Source organism: Erpetoichthys calabaricus, chromosome 11, assembly GCF_900747795.2.
Source record: "Erpetoichthys calabaricus chromosome 11, fErpCal1.3, whole genome shotgun sequence".
NCBI classification, from domain to species: domain Eukaryota; kingdom Metazoa; phylum Chordata; class Cladistia; order Polypteriformes; family Polypteridae; genus Erpetoichthys; species Erpetoichthys calabaricus.
The window spans coordinates 67605401-67625993 of NC_041404.2; positions in this window are offsets into that span (position 1 = coordinate 67605401).

Genomic DNA, 20593 nt, shown 5'->3' on the forward strand with positions numbered 1-20593 from the left:
GGTAGGAGTAGTCCTGAGGTAAAGCTGAGTGTCATCGGCATAGCAATGGAAAGATAAACCATGTCTGCCAATGACAATTCCAAGGGGGAGCATGTAGATGGTAAAAAGGATAGGGCCCAGCACAGAGCCCTGTGGAACACCACAGGTGACGTTGTGGGTGTGGGACTTTGCGCTGCCAAGGGTGACATGCTCAGTTCTGCCAGTCAGGTATGATGTAAACCAATTTAGAACATTTCCTGAGAGTCCAATAGTGTATTGCAGGCGGTGAAGGATGTTATGGTCTGTTGTGTCAAAAGCAGCTGTCAGGTCAAGGAGGATAAGTAGTGAAGGAGAACCAGTATCTGCCGTCATCAGAAGATCATTGGTGACCCTGACCAGGGCTGTTTCGGTGCTATGGCCAGGGCGAAAACCAGACTGAAACTTTTCAAACAGGTTATTCAGTTTGAGATGATCATGAAGTTGTGCTGCAACTATTTTTTCCAGAACTTTAGAGAGAAATGGAAGATTGGAGATGGGCCTATAGTTAGAGAGAACTTCAGGATCCAAGGTGGATTTTTTCAGTAGAGGTCTGATGACAGCAGTTTTTAGTGCAGAAGGAATATGGCCAGCCAGGAGGGACTGATTTATGATCCTGGTGATAAGTGGAGAGACGGCAGAAATGTTGGCCCTCAACAAGGGTGAGGGGAAAAGGTCCAGGGAACTAGTAGACAGTTTCATTTTCCTGATGCCATCCTCCACCTCTTCCCGTGTGGCAACAGAGAAACAGCAAAGAGGCTGGAGAGTCTCAGACAATGAGTCAACAGTTGGAAAGGGCAAGATATCCTTGGTAGAGAGGTGTAAACGGATATTATCAACTTTTTGTTTAAAAAAGTTGATATACATGTTGCACCTCTCATCGGTGGTCTCAGAATGGGCAGGTAAAGGAGGTTTGAGAAGATGATTTATAGTTGAAAAAAGTTTTTTAGGGTTCCTGGAGCCATTTCTGATGATGGTGGAATAAAACTTGGACCGTGCAACCTTCAGAGCTTCTGCATACGCCCTCATGTGTTCCCTGTACGCCTGTATATGGACAGTCAGCCCAGAGGCCTTGAGCCGCCGCTCAAGGACATGCCCAGCCGCCTTCATTTTTCGCAGCTCGCAGGTATACTAAGGTGCTGAGCACGAGAATGAGACGGACCTGGAGGTTAAAGGGGCGTGGAAGTCCAGGAGACTGCTCAGGGACTGGTTGTAAAAATCCACGAGGTCAGCAACAGAGAGGGAGCTGATAAAGTCAGAGGAGAGAAATGTAAGGTCCAAGGCCAAGGCATCCACATTGATATTCTTCAGATTTCTGAAATAGATCTGTTGTTTTGGTTTGATACGGTGGGAGAAAAAGGGCAGCTCCATTGACACTACTTTGTGGTCTGAAATACCAAGATCATATACCTGTAGATTTCTGATTGGGGCACAGTTTGAAATGACCAAGTCAAGAGTGTGACCCCTAGAATGTGTGGGAACATCAACAGGTTGTTGTAGGTTGAGAGAATCTAGAGGCTGAAGGAAATCAACAGTGAGATAACCTGTGGGATTGTCAACATGAATATTTATATCTCCTAAGATTATGATGTTGGCAGAAGTAGCACAGAGTGTTGTGAGAAGATCAGTCATTTCCGGAATAAAGGCAGAGTTGGGTTTTGGAGGTCGATAGATAAGGAGAACAGTCATGGGAAACGGGGGCTTACATTTAAATGCAAGGCACTCGCAAGAAGATATTGCAGGTATCGAGATAGGGGACAACCCCAGGTCCTGACGGTGGATAATAGCTAGTCCACCACCACGCCCAGTGCTGTGAGCTGCCTCCAAGTAACTGTAGCCAAGTGGACAGGCTTCATTTAAGGCAGAGTAAACCTCTGACTGGTGCCAGGTTTCTGTCAGACACATGAAGTCAAGTCCTTTCTCCCTGGTGTGTTCTTCAATCAGTGTGGATTTATTGCTGATAGATTGAGAATTAAATAGTTCAAATTTAACCAATGACTGTGAAGTAAATCTCTGTACAGGACGCAAAACATTAAAATCCACTCTACGCAGCTTAGAATCCACTCCAAAAAATAAATCCAGCCGGGGATGTGAAGACCTCGCGATATTTCTGTCAGTGGCTCGGGTGTATCGCATGCTAGAGTGCAGAGATCTCACAATACTTCCAGTGTTGATAGTAATTGGAGCGACTGTGCTCTGATGACGCGTCAAACGTGCAACAGATGACTAGAAAGATGGAATGTTGGTAGCAGAGCACTTTGCCTGGTTATGGAAGATGAACTTTCGACTGGAGCCTCTGTGAATGTAACGAGGATCGCGAAGAAGTCCCAGTTCTTTAATGATGGAGATGTTAATTTCAGGAGTGGTTGCGGGATTAAGTCGACGGAGTTGTGAGTTGGAATAACTGAATGCCATTCAGACTGAAGAGGTAGGGAGGAGTGCTATCCAGACAGCGCCATAAAATCTAAAGCAGTATATCCGGGCAACAAGTAAGTAGACAACAAAAAGCTTAACTTAACATAACTTAATAAAATCCATAAAGTCTACAGGAAACGGTAGAACAGTATATCCAGGCAGCAAGTGAGTAGGCAACAAAACCTTGATAAACACTTGATAAAATCTGTAAAATCCACGGCAGACGATAAAACAGTACAAGAAAGCTTTGAGAAAAAATATGAAACTTTCTAATGAAAACTAAAAGAAAAATAGTAAATTAATAATATTAGTAAAATATAAATAATAGTAAAAACATTAAACTCAAACTCAGAGTCAGAGGGAGAAGCGGCGAACAATCAACGCCAGCATCCTCTCACCTCTGCTCAAAGAATGACAAAAAGACATTGCGAAGGTTTGGGGCAGCCACCCATATAATATTTCCTGGCTGCAAAAATGATTAGCATCAACAGACATATTCACACAACTGAGTCCAAAACAGAACTGATATACTGGAAGCAAGATGGCGGCTTTAAAGGCCAGTAAAGGAAGTGATGTTATCAGGTCCGGAACCGGAAGCGACGTCATTGGCTGCCCCAGAAACAGGTAGGATTTCCCGAGAATGGTCTGCAAGGGATTGAAAGAGAGAATTAGTACACTTCGCCACCCCCTGGCCCAGCGTGGAATTACATCTATTCAAGCCCTTTAGTTGTCTCCTAAACACACGTGTTTGACACTATAAAAACAATAGCCTCTAATTCTTTCATTTTAAATATACACTTAACGTTCAATTAAAGCATGTTGGCATTTTCCCTGTCTTTAACTGAGGATATATGCATGACTATTGCCATTCTTCATATCCATAGCTGAATAAAAAACTTTAAAAACAGCATCTTTCAGATTTGATAAAGGACACTCTTCCTACTCTACATGTGAAAGTGTTTTCAAAGTCTGTCATAAGAACTTTAACTTTACATATCATGCGATCAACAGGTCAATTGCTTGTCATTAACTCAGAAGCCTTAATGCACAGCAATGCAGAATTACAAATTTCTTCTTGGTCTTTGTTTATTATAAAGTTAACAACTTCAGAAATTTACACATTCAAGTACAGTATGTTTAGAGATTTAATTAACTTTTTTGAAAGTCAAAGCATTTAAATTTTTGTTGATTTATGTAATCAAAGATTCAGGTATTGTTTATTAAATATTTGTAACTAGCTGTGTGTGGTCTTCGGGACAAAAAACAACCCAAAGACTCCCCAGCAGTTTTATTATATTGATGAACTTGCAAAGGCGAGAACGAAGTGGGCCAGAACAGGTCATTTCTTGTCCAAGACGGACGTGTAGTCAAGTGCAGCTGTGGCACAATTTGAGCGGGAGAGGCTGGACCCTGTCTCAGGCAAACTTATGGCAGCTCATTGTGTGAATGTACAACTTGCATGTACTACAAAGCTGAGTTTGTCTGCTTGGGTTGAATGAGAAGTAAAATTGCATGCAAGTGCCGAAAAAATGTAAAAGTGCATGCATGTGCCATCTCACCAAGTGCAAATCACACTAAAAAGGGAATATTCTGTAGTATTCACACCAACTCCCGTGGCTGTGGTTGAGCATGAGCAAAGCAGACTGCGCCACACACACACACACACACACACAGGTCTTTCATTTATAAAATTTTAATAAACTAAGTCTTATTCATAAATAATTGATACCAGAATGTATTGGTTGAGTACATTAAGTACTGTATATGTTTTAATAGCATTTTACAATATCATTTAGGTAAAAATGTCAGGTCATTGTGATGCTGTGCCGGTAAATTACAGTTTCACTGAAAATTTGACGATAATGCCACTATGAGATTGTTTTAGTGAAATGTAAATACTTAGTACACGATTATTCGCTGTATGCATGAAAGCTTACAGAGCTTCGCTGAAATACTGTCTTTTGTCTTCCATAGATTTCTAGATAATGTAAGTTGAGTACAATGTTTTATTTTAATAGTTATGATAATCATTTAACTTTACCTGGACAAAATCAAGCAGTAGGAGCAGTGCGCTGGTGTTGCAGAGGCGCAAACGAGCTGTTGATGTGAAGGTAAAACGCTGCTGGTATTTTAATCATTTGTACTGGGGATCTGTTTTACTGTCAATAGCAAGTATTGGACATGCAAAAGAGGAAATATACAAGTTAAGATAACGTCTGTCAGGGTAAATATGAATGAATAAATTAGCCATTAGCTGATGTAACATTGAATGTGTTGTGGAATATGGCCAGCCGTTCATCCCGGCCAATACCCCCAAACCGCCAGGTGGAGCTCTCCCTGCAGCATGGAGGTGCCCCAAAGGCCAGCAGGGAATGGGACAATTGGGTTTTTATCCACAGCCCTGCTGGATACCATGGGGGCCGCTAGAGGACGCTGCAGGGAGGCCCAAGGATTATTACGTGGCCTACGCCCCGGAAGTATGTCTTAGTCACAGCGACAGGAGGAATGACATGCTTCCGGGATGAAGAAGAAGAGAACTTTTTATCTGACCCGGAAGTGATGGAAAGTCACATGGACTTAGGGGTTGGAAACTATAAAAGGACCATGGGAAATCCCAGACAGCGAGCTGAGTTGGGAAGCAGGGTGGCTAAGCGACTGGGAGTGGAGGATTCTGTATTGATTGTTTATTGATTAGTTAATGAGGATTGTGGAGAGAAGGGTGCTTGATGCACATTATTATTATAAAATAAATAATAATTGGACATTTATCTGGTGTCTGGAACAAGGGTTCAAGGGAGTGATAGCGCCCTCTATCTGTTACAGTGTCTCTATTTAAAGAAAGACAATTTTGAAAATTCACCAGTGCTTTTTAAAAAAAGAGTTTATCAGATCTCAGAAATGTTTACAGAATGCTATATGTGAGATATCTCAATGAAAATTTAACATCCATAACCAATTTCCATGAAGAGTTAATCTACTTGTTGTCCTTCAAATTTATTGAAATTGGATTAAGCCTTTAACAAAGCAAATAGACTCCAAAAATACCTTAAAAATGCCCAGTGGGGTCTTTGGTGGGTGGATTACAGACCCTGGCTTATTACAAAAGAGCAAATACAGGATCTTTATGAATAAAAGATTATCACAAAATGCTCTGTGGCACAAAAAGCTTAGAGGAGCACAAAAGTCACAGAAGGAGTCACCTTCAAATAACTAGGGATTTCAGAGACAAACAAGTCCCAATACACAATTCACAAAAATGATCAAAAAACCACATACATCAAAGTTCAGCAAATGTATAATCAGAAATAAGTAATAAATTGTCAGAGAATTCACCAACATCAGCATGTTGAACTGCAAGGGATTATCCATTTCCTCAGCAACAGTTTCCTTGATGGTAATGGACGGGTATCCTTGCCTCTTGGGAAGCCATCTACAAAACACAAAGAAGATGATTAAACATACATAGACACATAGAAACTAAATAATCAACATTACTAAAGAAGAGTACATAAATATACAAATAAAACACCTGAACAACAAAATACCATAAACAAAAGAATAACAAATTAACAAAAAATACCTGAAAAAGGAATTTGAACCCCAGCCAGGGTTCCTTCATATGTAACACTACCAAATTTAAATAAAATTAGTCCACAAGAGCCGAGTTCTTTTATGTAGACAGATAGGACAACCACAATAGATATTTTTCACACTTCATGGAAACACACATAATAATGAGAGCACAAAAAAAGAAATGAATGCCTCCCTGGTAGCCATTAATACCCTACTGTTCACATCACCTTCACAATTAAGTAAGCTGCAATTCCTTGCTAAATAAAGGGAGATAGAGGGGTAATATTTTACATTTTTATCCATAGCTCTGATGGAGGTTAAGCAGAACAGTTCTATCCTATTACAACATAACTTACTTTTGTGTCAAAACACATACAGATATAAAAATGAACCGGTGGGCCTGAAAGGTATGTTTTATTTGCAGTCTTGGAAACATAAGATTAAAATAATTTGCAAGTCAAAAATATTTGGAATCGTACAAGTCATTAATTAGGGGCATATAATAATAATAATAATAATTCATTACATTTATATAGCGCTTTTCTCAATACTCAAAGCGCTATCCACACAGGGAGGAACCGGGAAGCGAACCCACAATCTTCCACAGTCTCCTTACTGCCATATTTGGAGCTGAATTTCCACAACAGGTTGAGAAAAAAAATGCAGTGTTTGTTTCAGCAATGTATACGTCTGTCTAGTAAGTGAAAAATAAATCCTTCTCAATGAGTAAATATAGTAAATAGGCAGAAAAGCAGCGGAGTCAGAGATGGCATACCAAAATGTTTTAAGATCAAATCTGTGTACACTCACCACTGTGCAATCAAATTATGGGATGTTGCCTGGGACTAGGTTGTAATAAAAAAGTAAATTATTTAGAAGGAAAACATTTCAGAAGGTGGTAAACAATTTCTGTTAATTTAGTAAAGAGCTATAAAAGCTCAATCACATTATAAGAACCCTGCAGATCTTTCCTCTCTGAATTCAAACGGTTAGATGCTGTATTTTTAAGTGTTCTTCCGTTTGCTACTGAAAAGTAATTTTATAGAAAAGTGTATGCTGAATAAAATACACAAAACATAAATATTGATGAATACTTCCAAGATAAATACTCAATACACAAGTATATTTCTTTCACTGGCATGAAATTCATGATTGTATGATAGATGTGGGACAGTTTAAAACAGGCCAACATAAAGCATACATATTGAAATCAATCATCGATTTGAGCTTGTACAGATGGGACAAACACTGGCACTCAATCTAAACGTGCAGAGACATGAACTTAGTATTATTATTCAGGATACATGAACTTATACATGTACTTATATATGAAGTTAGTAATATATTCAAAATGGAAATTATTTGGTTTAGGGGTAGATTTCATTAATTATGTGTTGACAATAAAAAAAAACATGGCAGAATCTGTGGGATTACCAGGGAAAAAAAAAGATTTTTGTGACAAATGAATTTACTGGTACTTAGTCTGTTATATGAACATGAACCCCCATCATCCCTGAGGTTTATTTTCTCTAGAGATGCTACAACTGCAGTTTTTATTTTCTTCTCCTCCATTTTCAGGTCCTCCATAGTTCAATAATAATGTTTCTGGAGAGATAGTGCTAGGTTCCATGTATGTTATTTAGTTTGCAACTGCTTTGCTTACTGTGTGTTTAAGTACATCTGTATCTTTATGTATTTGCATTATGTACAGTAATTTGTAAAGTGTTAATTGCATTTTACCTGTGGAATTGTAACAGCGCTCTGAACATGCACTCAATAAGGAGCGCTATATAAAATAACTGAATTAAAATTATAATTTTAGTCCTGAAGCAAACTATAAATAAAAAGAACAGTACTGTCACAGTGGCAAAAAATGAAGCTTTCATATAAAGACAGAGAAAATTTTATGTGTAATTTAACAAATGTGTTTTACTCTCTAGGTCGTTTCTTACATTTAAATCACATCACAAGAAAAAATCATTTTTGAAGAGCAACAAAGCTAAAATGTTTTTTAAATATTAATAAACAGATATGGCTTATTAATGGCATTTTTTGATAAATTAAGGTGAAAACTTATGATTGGCTTAATGATGTATATTTATTTTGTCAGAAATTATGTTTTGTTTTTTTTTTTTGTTAACTAATATGGCAGCAGTCTGAGCAAAGTCCACCACAGACATCATTTTGATCAGCAACTGTCTTCAACTGATCCTACAATTTCTTGGGCCAGCTAAGAAATATAAGCTTCCAGGTTAGCAGGGCTCTCTCACTGTGGAAGACACCCATGAGGCATTCACATCCGATGGCCAAACTATCCCTCCTTCTGCCTGTCAGTCTGGACAACTGTCAGCTTTCATCCAAGGTCTTCCCAGATCCCCAAATTCCCTACCCTGTCACAGAAGTCATGTACACGAATTTCCTTACAGTACTGCTTGTAACCCTGGTCTCATTTTTTTGCTTATTATGTAAATTCAATCACCACAGGTTGCTACACTTGATCTAGATCATGCCCACAAATCTGTTACCAGTTTCAAAATTGCATTGCTCCATTATCATAAACTTTTCTTTTCCTGGAGAGGACTATTAGAAATTCTGAAATTCAGATTCTCATCCAGAGTGCTCTAGACTGACTGCCAACTGCTCCACTGAAGAGCAGAGATCACAGTCAGAAGAAGCCAACAGTGCATCATCATCATATAAAAGTTTTCCTAACTAGGAAAATCTTGCAGCATCTGGGTTTCTCTGCATTTCCATCAAGATTTAATCTGCCACTGCAGCAGCTAATAATTTTTCCCATATCAGTAACAAATATACTATGATCCCAATATAAAAAGATGCTTTCCACTTTGCTTCCCTGTGAAGAGTGCATTCGTTGGGTTTATGATGAGACATTTGCTTTGGTCAATTCAGAGCTGTTTGTTTCCTTGCTGCAGTCACTAGGTTAAATCTGGGACTAAACTGAATGGAGCACTGATTTCTTAAATTTTAAGGGTTTCCTTGTCATTGGTATCTGCCTATGAGTTCTAGAGTTGACTTCATGTCTTAACATGTTCTGACTTCATTTTTGTCAGGTTGTTTTCTACACTGTTCTCTGAAGAGCTGATAGGTGTACTGAATGTTCAAAAGCGCAATTAAATTTTCCTTTTTAGAACTTAAAATTACATTGAGATGCTCTTCACATCCACTGCTACAAATTTCTAAGTATAGTGTACCCCCAAAAGAAGCTTCACCTTCAGGATACAAGAAAAGTAAGAAAGAAAAAATGCCCTTCACCGGGTTCCAGAAGTCTGCTTCCCAAACCAATATACTGTATAGTAGTACACTGAACTGTTGATACCTTTATGTCGCCGTGATCTTTTTATCTCTTGACTTTTTCCACCTCAGTGGGGTGACAGTCGAAATCCCAACATCCAACTGTCTTTGCTATGACCTAGCTCATCTAAATATGTCCTGGTATTTTTGTCAGACCCCCACACTCTCTGCCTTGTAAGTGGGGAGCACATGGGACTGCTCCAGAAGACTACATTAAAATGTTCTTTATTGACTATATTTAATCATTTAGTACAACCTGGGCTTCAGTTCTTCCCTTTGCAATTGGATTTTGGACTTCCTGATAATAAGACAGGCTGTGGTCACCATAATGTAGAGCACTGGAGCACTACAGGAATGAGTGCTAATGGGCTTCAGTTCACTTTGCTCAGTCATGACTGTACTGTGATGTAAAGCTTCAAAAGCATTATCAAGTTTGGCAATGAAATGACAGTAAACGATTTCATCAACAATGATGATGAGACAAAGTACAGAATGTAAGTGGAGCTGCTAGTAGACTTGTGCACGTGCAACAGCCTGTCTCTCAATGCTGTTAAAACTAAAGAGACGATCGTTGACTTCAGGAAGGACCCTACTCATGCTCCATTTTACATCAAGAAGACTGTGGTAGAGAAAGTGAAAAGCACCAGATTCCTTGATGTGCACTTGGCAGAGGACTTGACGGGGTCTATCAATACCTCCTCCTTGACCAAGAACGATCAGTAGTGACTCCACTTTTCTGCACTGACTCAAGAAGACAAGCCTTCCATGCCATATCCTCACTACATTATATAGGAGCTCTGTTGACAGTATCCTGACTAGTTGCATCACTGTTTAGTATGGGAACTGTAATGCATCCGGTCTATACAATGGATAGTGCGCACTGCTGAGATCATCATCAGGACTTCTGTCCCTTCCGTCATAAGCATGTTCACAAAGTGCACCTTTCTGTAATGCCTCCAGCATTGTGGGGGGTTTCCCTCCCACCTCTCCCACACTCTTCCATCAGGAAGTAGGTATCCAGTCTGCAGACCAACACTGCCGGCCTGAACAACAGCTTCTTCCCACAGGGTCCAGAAAACAATATTACCCCTGTCCTTGCATTGGCACCCTTATCATAGGCAAATACCTAATTACTGTTCTGTTCTGCATTCCTTGTCCATTGTACATCACCTATCATCATTGAATGCTGTTTGTCAATATGATGTTGGTCTGTACAGATGTTGTTTCTTGCTATACATTCCCTTATGTGAAATGAATCACCCCTCTGTATAATTATAATGTCATTGCCTAAATATTGCACTGTGGTCATGGAAACATAACTTCATATCACTGTATAATGTATATGTATCTATGGTATGACAGTAAAGCCCACTTGACTTGACTTAACTTTTTGACACTACCCAGAATTCACTTTTGGATCATTCTTTACCTGGTTATTATCCTTACAGAGATCTTTCAACAGTAATACTATCATAGCACAAGACTGATCAGCATATTCTAAGGCTAATTGGGTCACAATATCCTGAAAAGGTCATGATCCAAGGAAAATATCCGTTTCAAACAATTAATAAGTAGGTATGCACCATTGTTTTCTTAATAACTTTTCACCCCTCCATAATTATTCTTAAAAACAGCAAACAAAACCTTTGCAAAAGTCCTATTCTCAAAGAAATAAATCCAGAATTTTTAATGACTACAAAAAGCTTTAAATTGTTCCTGAACAGTGGAGTTGAGTAGAACAGCATTCACTGTATGAAGGCCCAATAATGGCCTCTCACATTTCTCCAAACCCCCCTTTACATTTCAAAAGTGGTTGGGCTTGATTTCAGCTTCACTAAATGATGGGTTGTGAAAAAAAATGCCCTCAGTTCAACTTAGCATTGTGTGCTGGCTGTCTTCAAAGTCTAATGGACATTTGCCACATGACACAGAGAACTCCAAAGGTCAAAGGTATTAATGAGGTTTTTAAATGACCGACATTCTGGGCTATAAACGTGTGGAAAATGTATAGCCATAACAATTCAACCAAGAACAGTCAATTTAAATGTGCATGCACTGCAATTGCTTATTTACCTAAAGTTACTAATAGCCCAGGATGGCTCTAACAACATGCTGTTAACTGATAATTTCTCATTTTTTACAGTGGGAGATGTTGGTGGGGGTCAGGCAATGCTTTGATTTTGTAGCAGATTACATTCAGTGGTGAGTGAAAGTGTCTTGATGGACTGGTGTTCTACTATGGACTGGTTTTTTACTTTAGATCTAATGCTGCCAGCTCTACATTTGTCTCCTTTAGACACTGAATTAAGCAGATTTATGAAATGAACAAAAATAAACAAAATTAGAACGGTGAAACACAAATTAAATTTCCAAAGATAAAGTCAATGGAAAGTCTACAAAAAGTCAAATTCCAGTTTACACTGGCAATAAGAGACATCTACTGAGAATATAGCATAGAGAATTTTGCTCCACTGTAATTGGGTAGCATGGATTATAATATTTAGTACGCTAAAAAAAATTTAACTCTGGCCCACCCATAACCCTGTGCTGAAGTTAAGCTGATTTGTTAAATTCATAAAGTAGCGAATCCTAGATTAGCGTAAAGATTTTTTTGTTTGTGTGTGTCCCACTGTATGGTACATACATACAGAATAGTGCTTGTATAAGCTGTGATTTGACTGACAAAAATGCATACTCTCTTGTTTTCTCTTGAACATGCTTAACTTTTTTAAATGCCCTTGCCTAATTAGGCCTACTTTAGACCTTTTCAGTTCCATGATGTCACAGGAGCCAGGGGAGTCAGAAAAAGCTCAGGACTTAGGATCAATGGAAGAACAACAGATTTGTACAACAGAAGAAATAGAAGACACCAGTATTCCCCCTGCAAAAGAAGATGAAGAAATTAACAACACTATCCCCCCTGAAACAGAAGATGAAAAAGAAGGTAACAGTAGCATCCCTGCAACAGAGGACAAAAAAGAAGACACCAGTATTCCCCCTGCAATAGAAGATGAAGTACAAGACATCAGTATCTCCTCCGAAGTTGATCAACCAGTGGCCATCAAAAGTAATGTCCTCCTCTTTTACAAATGTTAAAATAGCTATTAACTTTAGCCATAACCTGGTTTTCTCCTTTCCAGGCACTACATTTCAACTAACTTGTGAAAAGAAATGCTTCCATTTTAATTTAAGTGTTTTTTTAATATGAGACAATATTCCTTTTCTTTGGTTATTTTTGACACTCTAGAACAGGTTACATTTTTAATTTGCCCTTGCTTCCTCTGCTCAGTGCCTATGTTTTGAATGTCTACCTCAATATTTATTAGCAGTACCATCCATCTCTAAAGAAACAAAATGTTAGAGACTGTCTCCAAAACTCTTGTGCTGCAGACATTAAAACTTTATGGCCAAGTAGATAAGCAGGTTTCTGAAAAAGATCAGATTCAAAGATATTGTTGGAGAAAACTTCAAATTTAAATGTGAATGTCCACAGAGGACCTGGGGACCCGGGTTCGCTTCCCGGGTCCTCCCTGCGTGGAGTTTGCATGTTCTCCCCGTGTCTGCGTGGGTTTCCTCCGGGCGCTCCGGTTTCCTCCCACAGTCCAAAGACATGCAGGTTAGGTGGATTGGCGATTCTAAAATTGGCCCTAGTGTGTGCTTGGTGTGTGGGTGTGTTTGTGTGTGTCCTGCGGTGGGTTGGCACCCTGCCCAGGATTGTTTCCTGCCTTGTGCCCTGTGTTGGCTGGGATTGGCTCCAGCCGACCCCCGTGACCCTGTGTTTGGATTCAGCGGGTTGGATAATGGATGGATGGATGGATGTCCACAGAGATGTGCAGTAAGCCCATAGTAAAGCAACTGCCAATAATGTATAAGGCAGCAGTCTACAAGAGACCGCCATAATAGATGTGACACACACATTGCTATAAGAAGAATGGAAAAACATCACTGCAGATTTTTAAAATACCTTTCTTTTCAGCATCAGACAATGTTAATGACGACACAATTCCAACACCCAGTATTCCAGTTACACCCACCAAAGCAGTTATTCCTGTTAAGATATACCCGACCCAGCAGGAGCTGCACAGGGAGCTTCTTCTTACGCACAGGAGGTAGGATTCTGGGGAAGGTGTGTTTGTGCTCAAGGGAGTGTCAAAGGAGTGACATCACCTTGTTAAATTGCTACATACATCCTCTAAATTTACATTGTATTTTAGTCACAAAGTTTATTTTATATTGAAAAACTGGAAGTGAGCTTAGTTTCAAAGTGTTTTACAAAGCACTTAATAGCATTACAAAGAAAAGTTAACAAAATGAGCAGGGGTCCTCAATCACAGTCCTTGGGGGCCGCTGTGGCTGCAGGTTTTTGTTCTAACCTGGTTGCTTAATTAGCAATTCTTGCCAATAATTTAATTTCATGGCTTGTTAGTGATTTAACTCTGCTATGTCAAGTAATTATATTTTCTTCCCCTTTCTAAGGATATCATCCAAATGATTTAAAGTCTAAAACGGATGAGTAATTCTCGGTCCTTCATTTTTTTCTCTTCACTTTCCTTCCAAGTATTTAATTAAACCCAATAGTGCATGATAAATACACACAGGTGTAAATGGTAACAAGCTAAATGGAGAAATGCTGCTCTTTGTTGTCATTTGCATGTTATTGCTAATAAGAAGCAATTAAAAATCAAGAATACAGCTGTTTAAGACTAAAATAAGCAATAAGGGTTCAAAATCTTAATAAGCGAGACAACTAAAATGATGCAGAAGTGTTACTTGAACAATAAGTGCTTCTTATTAAGCAATTGGGTTGCAGCAAAAACCTGCAACCACTGCGGCCCTCCAGGACCGTGATTGACGATGCCTGGACTAGAGACTATACTGAAAAATAGTCCAAACTGAAGTATGTGGATGCTTCAAAACTGAAAAATGACCAAAATTACCTACAATGTATGTTAATGATTTTAAAAATACTGTACACAAGGCAGAGATAGAAAAATAACATCTGGGGGAGATTAAGTAGAAATGATGAAAATTAAAATTGCCTCTATGGGCCAACTTACAGTGGAGTTTGAACTCCTACCTCCCAGTTTGGCAGCTTACTGATTCATCAGTAAACTAGTACAGAGCTTCTTCAACTCCCAGTAAACCTTCTAGTCAACTCTCCTATTGGCTGAACCACTATTGCTAGGTTGTTTAATCTGTCACATTACCTTAATATAGATCAGAGCTCCAATGCAGCCCTACTGCATGTTGGTCCTCTAATGGGGCAAACCCAGGTCCAGGGTTTTTAATGGCTGACAAGTAGAAAATTGTACGATAAGTGATAAATCCCCCCTAAACTGGATCTGCTTATGAAGCAATTAAGCACATCAGATAAAGTAAGAATAAGTTATGTGAACTAAGAAAATAAAAATTATTTGTTAAATAGAGTCTGTTAAATTGCTATCTGGATCAGACCCTTTCATAAAATTATTTATTTTTAACATTGTTTCTTACAATAAAAATGATCTGATTATTTTTATGATTTATTGTCACTTTGCACTTTTGGAGTAACATACAGTATGATTTTGTAATTAAAAACTTCCAGGGTGACATCACAGCAGCCATGCTATTTAATTGTGAGCTGTGTGTGTGTGATCCTTGTTTAAACTTTGTATACAAATGAAACGCTGCTTTTTTTTGCAAGTTCAAGCAAAGTAATTAACTAGGAAAATGTAATACCTTTTGATCTGCACCATCCTCCAACCCACTGTATAGAGTTGTTTTCTTCTTATGTTAAGTCTGCCAAAGCAAAGGCCAGATTTTTAGAAAAATTGAGGTGGCCTTGAGAAGAGAAATCAAAGAATACAAGCCAAAAAACATCATAACTGAGAATCTCTCCTTTCTTCATCAATCCTAAAGGGAAAATAATAACAATCAAACAGCACGATCTTTAAGTGTAGCTGCAAACTGGGATGTCCGATAAGTACATGATGGTGCACACCTTTTATCCCACTGTGTTAATACGCCAGCACAGCCCACCTCTAAGGGCTGTTTCATATCATTGCCATACCAAACTGAAACACTGACACTCAAAACAGTGATGCCCAAACAAAACGGCTTGTAAAAAAAAAAACTTTATTATTGACTACAATCAGAAAACTACTGCCAATGTTGAGTTAATATGGCCCTAAAAACCTGTATTTATTTATTTGAGCTAACAGAGCTCAATAAAATGAGAATATTTTTTTAAATGAATCCATATTATAACTCAGTGTTGACATAAAAGTCTTGACCCATTGTTATATACAAAAGAAAAAAAATGTCGATATCTTCTAAGGAATAACTAAAAGAATATTTTTATGGCAAGCTGAGGTTAATGCTATATAGTATTTAAAGCAGACAGTTACCAAAATAAACAACCAAACAACAAAACCAGAAAGAGAAGTCAAAAATAAGCAAAACCAGAATCCTATACACTAACTGGTTATTAGTTCCCTAATTGAATTTAATTGCAAAGGCGATTTTAAAAAAGGTTCTTTGATCCAAAGTGTGCATAAGGAATGTCAAGTTGTCTTGTCATGTGACCAGCTAACAACAATATGATGGTGCCGTTGAAAAATATACAGAAAATGGTATCACATGTTAAAAAAAGATATATAACAGCAATAATACATACAGTAATAATGCACCCAAAATACATTAAGTGTTCATGAGGACACAACATGGATTCTTAATACCTATGCTTGCTTTTCTGATTGTAATTTGGCTAGCATTACCTCATTTATTCTAGTCAATGTAAAACAACACCAAGATTTAATAATCATATTCTCCATGTACGAGGGATGTTCAAAAAGTTTCCGCAATTTTTTTTGACTATTAAGAATTTCAAAAACAAATTGCATCACTTTTCTACCGTCTTCACTGTTTCCAACGAAAATATAAAAGTGCGGAAACTTTTTGAACGTCCCTCGTACCAGTTTGTGAAATTATAACAATACAGAACATAAAATTACCAAAACTAATAATTACCGTCTGTTTTGAAAAGGGTAAATATATTTGTGATTTATGATGCAAAGAATGTTTCATGCACAAACTTTTTGAAAATTCTACATTAACTGAGTTACTCTTTATTGATGTATAAGCTTTGAAAGAATATACAGAAAACAGCAAATACGTGTCACATTCATTGTGATAAAATAATCTATCGGACTCTTGATCCAAGTGCTTGCGCATGGTTTTAAGAGTCAGTGTGAGGAGAATGTGAATGGCTTATTTCATAGATCTATTTTAAATTGATAGTATTCTAGACTAGTATTCTAGACTAAAGCACCACTTTCACATACTGAGTAACTTAAAAAAAAGAAATAAATACACATTGTACATGATGAATGGCAGAGTTGAATGATATAGTTGTAATGGTCTGGAAAAAATAGTAACTAAGAGAAGAAAATACTAGAAGAAAACAAAGAAAATACAGAAAAAACATTGTAATTATTAATGGGTATTTGCATATGTGGAAGAAAGATGTCTTTTGTCTTTGAGGATAACTGATACCACTGAGCCATTGTTTAGCTACTTGATCAGTTGTCTCTCTCTCTGTCTCCTTCACGTTTTCACTCTTTCTTTTGATAAATTTATTCAGGGGGCTGCCTATGCGGAAGGTATCAGAGTTACAAAAGGTGCTGGAGAAAGTTCGCTTGAAGAAGAAATTAAAAGAAGAATTTGAAAAGAAAAAGACTTCTTTGGATCAGGCACTGTTTAAGAGATTACAAAAGCAATATGAGGTGATATAGTGATTCAGTTGCTTTTTTTTCAGCTGGTTTTATGAATCATTTGAGTCAATGGACACTATAATATAACATACTGTACACTTCTATAGGGTCCTTATAATATAAACATGATTCTAGCAGGCCCTAACATTTTGCTTCCAGCATGGTTGCCTGGAACTTGTTTGCTGGCAAGGAAAGTAAATGTAAGTGCCAAAAGGAAATTGTGAAAAATAGTCTTTTAATGCCAATATAGCTTTCACTATAATCATTTTCCAGTGGTTTTAGAATGCAAGTATTGAATCATTACATTAGTGTTGAAACTTCAGCTATATGCTTATCTATGCTTAAGATTATCTGGGAAGTGAAACCTTTAATGACTTTCATTAGCTATGTGTCATAAAACAGGTAATTTCTGCATTATAATCCATTTTAATAAAGACATCCCTTAATCCAGCTTGCATGGCAGCTTGCCACTTGTTTGGGAATACATTTGGGAGTCTAGTGAGCAAAGTGAGTGCAGGAGGAGGCAGCTGCCTTTGTCTGCACATAAGGAACTTGAGAACTGTGGGTTCTAAGAAGGATCAGTGACTTTATTTTGTACTTAACATGTGCTGTGCACTATGTTACTCTCCTCTTTTCAAAAATATATAGTTTTTCACTTTTAAATGTCAGGACTGCAAGGCTACCATTTCACCAACCATTTTCAGAGATGATTATTCTAATGGATGTCCCCTAATTGGAATTAGATTTTTTTTTTTTTGCTTTATCCTGCCAACTTAATTGAATATTTGATTTAATCTCTTAATTAGTAACCCAAAAACTAATTTGAACACTGCCTCTTATAGCAATCTTTCAGTTGTTTTAAACAACTATGAGCAAAGACTACTGCTCTTGTTTTGCCTTATTAGGTTATCAGTGAATCAAATGTAGAAATCGTAAGTGCATTTTTCCTTTCTTTATCATATGCTATGTTGACTCTCTTTAATCTCCTCTACAGCTAGAACGCTTGAATTCCATGGCAGAAAAGGGTATAACTCAAGAGTTCATCATTGTGAAGGCAAACCTGAGGAAGACCAGTCTTTCAAAGCACTGGTATATATCTTCCTCACATACAGCCTAAGCATGTTCTGGAGTATGAAGAACCTGGTCCATTGATTTGATTGCAGTGACCTAAATATTGTATGCCTAGTGACAGTCCACTTCTGGCCGTGTTAATTTATTCTATTCCATCCACAATTCAACTCAGAGAATGAAGGAAGCATATTGTTGTAGGCAGACCATTCCATGGCAGATTGGTCCACAAAAATCACACCCAAAATATGCACCGTGTGTCAGGTCGCCTGGAAATATCTGTAGCAATATGCGTGCTAATCCTGCCGTTAATCACTTCAACTACTCTGTTCCCAATGATATCCCATGCAGAATAGATTCCCCACTGAAAATTAGCCAATATTAATCCACTATGGAGAGATTTACCTTTTTCATTCACTTAGTTGGTTTTGTACTCAAAACAATTTGTACTATGTAGATGCGTTTTACAGTCTTTTATCAAATGGATTGATCAAAAAGAATTCTCATTTTTTTTAGATTAGGTTAACTTGGATAAACTGACACTATCATTTAAGGTCAAATTTGGGCTGGCAAGAAGGATTGCTTACACTTTCTGCTGAACGCCACAAATGATTTCATGGTAATATTGGCCAAAAGCAGCAAGATGATCAAAGGAAATAATCACAGCAGGCATTAAATTATAGAGCAAATCAAAATGAATGTTACGTGATCTATTCTCTTTGATAGTACTTTGTGTTTTGCCAAAGTGCTTGTCATCTTTCCGAGCATCAATCCTCCATATTAACCTCCTAGATTCTTCTAGTAATTATGTTATGCAGGTGATTTACAGTATGTTTTAACAGAAAAAATAATTACAATGAAAATGTAAATATCTTTTGAGTATCATACAAAATATACAGAAATGGTTGAAAATAAAAAAAAATTGATTTTGAAACTCTTTGACAGAAAAACTTCATTAAAATTTTAAATAATGAATTGATATGACCCAAGAAATGGATAATTATTTTCTTCACCAGTTGCTTTCCATAAAATGTAATTAAGTATAATATAGATAGGAAGCCAGATATAAGCAAAGTTATAAACACTAAATGTCAAATTGGAGAGACTGCTACATTCAAATTAATTACCATAACCATTTGCAATCAAAAGATTCCATACAAGGGTCTTCATCATATGAAGTTGTTCCTTTAAATTGTGACTATGTTATAGCTATCTTTTATAACATGGACACCAGGATGTAATACATCAAGTAGAGTATGCACCACGTGTCTAGCAACATATATCCTTCAGTGAGAAGACTATCCAAAATGCTGGAAATTCTAAAAACAAACTCACAAACGGGCATGTGCTGTGGAGTATATCCGAGAGATCAACAGATTCATGTGCTGTTTATTAAACACATGGTCTGAGGAGCTCAGGGCACAAAATGCATCCTCCAGTGCAAGTAGTTCTCTCAGGAGGTTACAAAGTAAAAAAAGAAGATGAGCACAGAGCTATAAAAATGATAAGAAGTCTACTCAAACCTTCAGTACAAGTGAAAAACAGTCTTGTCTGGTAAATAAGTTTGGTAAGCAAGTATAGTACATACTGACCTTGTAAATAGACAAAATGAGAACCTCTTGAGAACTTTATAATGAAAGCAATGCCATAATGTATTGTTTTTCTCTTGATATATTGATATATCACACCTTTCTAGTTGCAGTGACTTTTAAACTTCTACATTAAGCTTTTCCTACATAATACATAACATCACATCTCCAAAATAAAGTTCAGAATGTAAGCAGGCAAATAAAACAACAATTGAGTGTTATCTGTGTAATCCTTAAAATAATGACTGTAATATTGATGTAGCTCTTTCAATAAAAAGTTAAATTTGCTTGGACTGACTTTTCTTGATGAACCAACCACCTGTCAGCCTACAGTACAATCAGTTCACCCTTTGGTTTCCAACCGGGTTGATCCATTCTGCTACTGGATGTTACCCAATCCCATTTCATCATCACCCATAGTTCTTACTGAAACAAACTGTTACAATTACAATTAACTGTTAAGACGATATAGTTATACCACACTGCCGACTTGAACATCACGTAAAGGGATCATTTTCCTGCAGATCATCTAATGTAGTCTACCTAATTCTCTGCATGAAATGTCCTGACACTGCACTCTATGTGGGAGAAACTGGACAAACACTCCGCCAGAGAATGAATTTACACAGGTTCCACATTAAACATGGCAACACAGATGTTCCTGTAGCGGCCGACTTCAACAGCCATGGACACTGTGAGAGGAACTTTAAAGTCACAGTGCTTACAGGCAACTTCAAAACACAGCAACAGAGAAAAGAATGGAAAGTTAAACTCATGCTAAAATTGAATACATTACAACATGGCTTGAATAAAGACAAGAGTTTTATGGCCAGATATGAGGATTGTTTACATCTCTCAGAATGACAGGCA